The sequence below is a fragment of the Pinus tabuliformis genome, chromosome 1_2 (assembly GCF_031772625.1).
Source record: "Pinus tabuliformis cultivar Carrire ecotype Pingquan chromosome 1_2, CPIR1, whole genome shotgun sequence".
Taxonomy (NCBI): domain Eukaryota; kingdom Viridiplantae; phylum Streptophyta; class Pinopsida; order Pinales; family Pinaceae; genus Pinus; species Pinus tabuliformis.
This window is the reverse complement of record NC_142298.1, coordinates 1,361,769,499-1,361,776,590: the sequence shown is the minus strand read 5'-3', so window position 1 is coordinate 1,361,776,590 and position 7,092 is coordinate 1,361,769,499.

Genomic DNA, 7,092 nt, shown 5'->3' with positions numbered 1-7,092 from the left:
TATAGAAAGGAGGTTTTGTCATTTGAATCATCCAAGAATTGTTCATTTGTGTAATGTAAAGGAGGTTGCCCCCTCGAAGAGGCTGAATTCTAAGGCATTGATCTCTCTTTTCTATCTTTTTGTGAGATGGTTTCATAACAAAGAGTGTCATCATGGTGGTAGTTGATAGACTTACCAAGTATGCACACTTTTGTGCATTATCACATCCATTTAAAGCCAGTATAGTTTTCACGGAATTTATGGAAACAATTCAAAAGCTACATGGAAACCCAAAAATTATTGTAAGTGGCAGAGATCCCACTTTTACAGGAAATTTTTGGACAAAATTATTTTCTTGTCGTGGTACTTAGTCAGCTCATAGCTCATCTTATCATCCTCAATCTAATGGGCAAACAAAGATAGTAAACAAATTTTTGGAAGGATATCCTCGTTGCTTTGTATCTGATAAACAAACACAATGGGTCAAATGGTTGCCTCTGGTTGAATGGTGGTATAACACTTCCTTCCATGCTACAACAAAAATGGCCCCATTTGTGGCACTTTATGGATATCAACCACTATCCATCACATCATATTTAAGAGAAAATTCTAAAGTTCAAGCAGTGGAACATCACATCGAGCATCAACAATAAGTTCTCCAACTCTTAAAGGATAACCTCATGTTGGCACAAAATAGAATGAAACAATAGGTAGATCAACATCACAGTAAAGAAGTTTCGATGCAGGTGATTGGGTATTCCTACGGCTACAACCATATAAACAAATGTCCCTCAAGCAATCTAAGAAGGATAACACATTGTCACCAAAGTATTATGGTCCATACAAGGTGTTGCAAAAGATTGGTACTATGGCATAAAAATTGGAGCTTCCTGTAGCTTCTCGAGTGCACCCAGTTTTCCATGTTTCATGTTTAAAGAAGGTTATAGGTGACAACCTCCCATTTCAAACAATATTTCCAGAACTTGACAAGGAAGGAAAAATTATATTGGAACCAGAAGCAGTCATAGAAACAAGAACTCGACAACTATGAAATCGACCCATTTCAGAGTATCTCATCAAGTGGAAGAACTTATCCGCTGAAGATTCCACATGTGAGGATGAGAATGTTATACAAAAGCATCCAGAACTACTCAAGCATTGAGGACAAAACTTTTTTGAAGGAGAGTGTTATGAAACCAGCTCAAGAAAAGATAGATCAACGCCTTAGAATTCAGGCTCTTCGAGGGGGCAACCTCCTTTACATTACATAAATGAACAATTCTTGGATGATACATATGAAAAAAAATCCTTTCTATATATGGGATTCTAAGGAGTCACAATATAATCCAGCGACCTAACAATAATAATATAAAGCCACAAAAATAACAATAGAGGGATTCTATGGGGCACAGTAATAACAATATGGGGAAATAGGGGCACAACAATATTAATAAGGGGTATAACTACAATAGTAATGGGGTAATCACTAGTATTATAAGGACCCAACATGCCCCTCTCCTTTAAAAAAATTTTGTCCTCAACGCTTGAGTAGTTCTGGATACTTCTGCATAAAATTCTCATCCTCCCATGTGGAATCTTCAGCGGATAAGTTCTTCCACTTGATGAGATACTCTGAAATTGATCAATTTCGTAGCTATCAAATTCTTGTTTCTGTGACCGCTTCCAATTCCAATATAATTTTTCCTTCCTCATCAAGTTATGGCAATATTGTTTGATCTGGGAGCTTGTCACCTATAACCTTCTTTAAACATGAAACATGGAAAACTGGGTGCAATCGAGAAGCTGCAAGAAGCTCCAATTTGTATGCAATAGTACCAATCTTTTGCAACACCTTGTATGGACCATAATACTTTGGTGATAATTTATTATCCTTCTTAGCTTGCTTGAGGGACATTTGCTTATATGGTTGTAGCCATAGGAATACCCAATCACCTACATCAAAACTTCTTTCACTGCGATGTTGATCTGCCTGTTGTTTCATTCTATTCTGTGCCAACACGAGGTTATCCTTTAAGAGTTGGAGGACTTGTTGTTGATGTTCGATGTGATGTTCCACTGCCTGAACCTTAGAATTTTCTCTTAAATATGATGTGATGGATGGTGGTTGATACCCATAAAGTGCCATAAATGGGGTCATTTTTGTTGCTGTATGGAAGGAAGTGTTATACCACCATTCAGCCAGAGGCAACCATTTGACCCATTGTGTCTGTTTATCAGATACAAAGCAACGAAGATATCCTTCCAAACATTTGTTTACTATCTCAGTTTTCCCATCAGATTGAGGATGATAAGATGAGCTATGAGCTAACTGAGTACCAAGACAAGAAAATAATTCTGTCCAAAAATTTCCAGTGAAAATGGGATCTCTGTCACTTACAATAATCTTTGGGTTTCCATGTAGCTTTTGAATTGTTTCCATAAATGCAGTAGAAACTGTACTGGCTTTAAATGGATGTGATAATGCACAAAAGTGTGCATACTTGGTAAGTTTGTCAACTACCACCATGATGACACTCTTTCCCTCAGACTTGGGTAAACCTGTGATAAAATCCATTGAACCTCCTCCCAACGTTGGCTTGGAATGGATAAAGGTTGTAATAGACCTGGTGTCTTAATTGTTTCAACTTTATTTTGTTGGCAAACCAAACATTCCGCCACAAACTTTTGAATATCTGATTTAAGGCCATCCCAAAAAATTCCTTCTTAACCCTGTGGTAAGTTTTTAAAAATCCTGAGTGCCCTCCTAAGGGAGAAGTGTGCAATTCCATAAGAATCTTTTGTTTTAGCTGGGAATTCTTACAGAGGTATAAGCGATCTTTGTACCATAACGAATCATTTTGCCAGCTAAATGTATCAGACGTATTGGATTCTTGTTGTAACTTTCGAATAAGTGCCCACACTTCTTCATCATTCTTTCATTCCTTCCTTGCTTCGTTTATCCAATCTGGTTGGATAATAGAAATGGCGCACAACAATGCTTCCACATCCTCATCCTTTCTTGAGAGTGCATCTGCCACCACATTTTGCTTCCCTTTTTTGTAGATGATTTCAAAGTCATAACCCAACATCTTTGTGACCCACTTTTGTTGCTCTTCAGAGGATAATCTTTGTTCTAAAAAGTATTTAAGGCTATCATGATCCGTTTTTACCTTGAAGTGTCTTCCCATTAGGTAGGGTCGCCATTTCTTAAGTGCATGGAGTATTGCCAACATTTCCTTCTCATAAATAGCTTTCTTAAAAACTTTCCCTTGATTGGACGACTTTCAAAAGCAATGGGTCTTTCATCTTGCATTAGAACAGCACCAATTCCATTTCCTGAAGCATCACATTCCACAATAAAGGTTTTTGTGAAGTCCGGTTTAGCTAAGACCGGTGCTTGGCACATTGCCTCTTTAAGATGTTCAAAGGCCTTTGTTGCTTCCGAAGTCCATGAAAATGCATCTTTCTTCAATAATGTTGTTAGAGGTGCTGCTATTCTCCCATAATTCTTAACAAACTTGCGATAATACCCTGTCAACCCGAGAAATCCTCGCAGATGCTTTATGGATGTGGGGATTTTCCATTCCTTAATGGCTTTAATTTTGCTAGGGTCTACCTTAACTCCTTCATGAGATACAATATGACCCAGATATTCCACCTCCTGGACTCCAAAGAAACATTTGGATCTTTTTGCATATAATTGTTTCTCCTCCAATAGTTGTAGCACCCTGTCAACATGTTCAACATGATCCTTCCAAGACTTGTTGTAGATTAGTATATCATCAAAAAATACTAACACAAATTTTCTAAGGAATGGTTTGAAAATTGAATTCATCAAACCTTGAAATGTTGAAGGTGCATTGGTAAGGCCAAAAGGCATGACCAAAAATTCATAATGACCCTCATGAGTTCTAAATTCTATTTTCGGAATGTCTTCAGTCTTCATTCTGATTTGATGATATCCTGAACGAAGATCCAACTTGGTGAAGTAAATTGATCCATGCAATTCATCCAGTAATTCATCAATGACAGGAATGGGGAACTTATCTTTAATAGTGAGCTTGTTGAGCTCCCTATAATCCGGACACATGCGCCATGATCCATCCTTCTTGTGCACCAATACTACTGGAGCAGAGAAAGAACTTTGACTTGGTTGAATTATACCAGCCTCTAGCATTTCTGCAACCATACGTTCAATTTCACTCTTTTGGACATAGGGATATCTGTACGGCCTGATGTTTGGAGGAACACTTCCTGGAATCAGATGAATAGCATGATCATGATCACGCATAGGTGGGAGACCTTTGGGAGTCTCAAATACCTTGGAATGATTGTCCAAGACTTTTTGGAGATCTGGAGAAATAGATGATTCCAATGTGGAAACATCTAGCGAACATAATTGTGCAATTACACCTCTTTGCTCCTTTTTTAGAAGCTTTGTCATACCATTAGAGCTGATTATCTTTCCTGGTTTCCCTGCAATACCCCTTAATTCAACTTCCTTTCCTTCCGTAGAAAATTTGATGAAAAGTTCTTGAAAATTAAAAGCTATTGTACCCAAGGATTGTAGCCATTGGACTCCTAGTACAACATCACACCTCCCATTGGAATGAAAGCATTGGGCTAGTCAATACATATTCTCCCATGGATAGCTTGATATTATGGCACTTTCCAGAGCAATTTATTGTTCCTCCATTTGCAATCATCACTTGACACTCTGGTGCTGGATATAGGAAGCAATTCAATTCTTTTGCTACCTTACAATGAATAAAATTGTGGGTGCTTCCTGAATCAATCAACACTATTACCTTTTTCTTCTTGATTTGTCCTTCTATCTTGATGGTTTGAGGAGTGGTAATTCCCACCAATGCATTACAAGATATGGTCGGATTTATTTGTTCTTCATCTAGGCTTTGTTCCTGGAGTATATCCTCTTCTTTTGACCTTTCTTGCTCCTTTTCTTCTTCCTCTTCACAATCTATGTAGAATAATTTCTTCTCAGCACACTTATGACCTTTAGTGTATTTGCTATCACAACTGTAACAAAGCCCTTTTGCTCTTTTTTCTTCCATTTTTGTGGTGTCAACCTTATAGGTTGTGGAAGACTAGGGGCAACAACACTTCGTCTTTATAGTTGTGAGTGGTATGCTTCCTGGTTGCCATAATTTTGCTTTCCATTTTTCTTGCTAACCTGAATGCCTTCTCTAATGAATCAGGTTCCCAAAGGCGAACATCATGTTGGATATTATCCTTTAAAGACCCTATGAACACATCAATCCTATGCTCCTCTGGAATATCTTTTACCCTTATGTTCAATTTTTGGAACTCCTCAATGTGCTCCATTATTGAACCCTTTTGTTTGAGACTTATCAATTGGCTAAAAAAGTGTTGCTTTTTGTATCCTCATAATGTGCTATCAATTCTTCCGTAAAAATTGCCCAAGTGATAAATTGTTTACGAGAGCAAAGCCATTGATACCATACAAACTGATTTGGTTCCAAATATAAAGTTGCCATACGTACCTTTTGTGTGTTTTGCACATTATTGAGATCGAAGAATTGCTCCATCTGTAATATCCATGTGGCGGGATCCTTGCCATCAAACTTCCTCATATCGATTTTTGGAATATGGTGAGTCTTCAATCCAACATTAGAGTCTATGGAATCATGATTAACAATTATTTTTTTCTCATCATGAGTTTCCTTTAGTACCCTTTCACCCTTAGTGACCATTTCTTGTAGCAACTTATTCATATTTATCTTCAATTCTTCCATCTTATCATCCATGCCATCAATTTTAGCGTCCATGCCCTTCACCTTAGCTTCCATGCCATCCATCTTAGCTTCTACGCCTTTCTTTAAACCATCCATCTTAGCTTCTACATCTTTCCTTAAACCATCCATCTTAGATTCTGTTGCTTTTTGTGCACGTGACACTTGTTGCATTTGTTCTTGTAATTTTGATATATCATATAGCATTTCTTCTTCTTCTTCATGAGTCATGCTAGAGCTTTCAGGTTCCTTACTAGGTGTTTGCATTTTCTTTCCTCGGGGAATCAGTTACCGATAATAATTCTCTATTATGCCCTTTGAATTCCTTCAAAATAAATTTTAAAACCAAGCTTAAGCAAAAATTTAAGAAAATTTACACACCTTTTTTCACTTTGTAGGAGCTCAATATTGCCTCTGATGTATCTCTGTACTTTCTGATCATCTAGTTATGAATTTGTGACCTGCAGTAACCCTCTATGTCCTCTTTCCAATGCCATAAGTCTGACCCAAATTGGATTCTCCAAGGAAGAGTTATGCAAAATCTCCCACAGTGACTTGATTATAGACTAGTTTAGTATAGCGAACTTGTATGACGTGCCACGAGTCCCTGTTTCAACCTATGGATCTAAAAAATGCATACAAGAAACTAAAATCCGTCCTCTTTCTGTACCTTCTTACAAAATTTCAATCCGATGCACAGAGAGAAAGTTATGAAGATTTTCCCCAGGTCACCTGTTTGGAATGTAATTCAAGAGTCTGCAAAAACACCAACTTCCTCAGATCATATCTCCACAAATATAGTGTGAAAAGATCTGAAATTCGGATCCAAGATTCAGCGCGATTTCTTCTCAAATGGGTTTTTTTGTGACTTCTAAAACGCCACAGAAAACAATTTATAGCGAAAATTCCACAAGGACCTGTTTGGAGCAGCGAAACCCTAGAATCCAAAGCTCTGATACCAAATGTTACGAAACCAACTCAAGAAAAGATAGAAAAGATAGATCAACGCCTTAGAATTCAGCCTCTTCGAGGGGGAAACCTCCTTTACATTACATAAATGAACAATTCTTGGATGATACAAATGACAAAACCTCCTTTCTATATATAGGAGTCTAAGGAGTCACAATATAATCCAGCTGACCTAACAATAATAATATAAAGCCACAAAAATAACAATAGAGGGATTCTATGGGGCACAGTAATAACAATATGGGGGCAATAGGGGCACAACAATATTAATAAGGGGTATAACTACAATAGTAATGGGGTAATCACTAGTATTATAGGGACCCAACAGAGAGGGGCATGTTAGGTCCCTATAATACTAGTGATTCCCCCATTA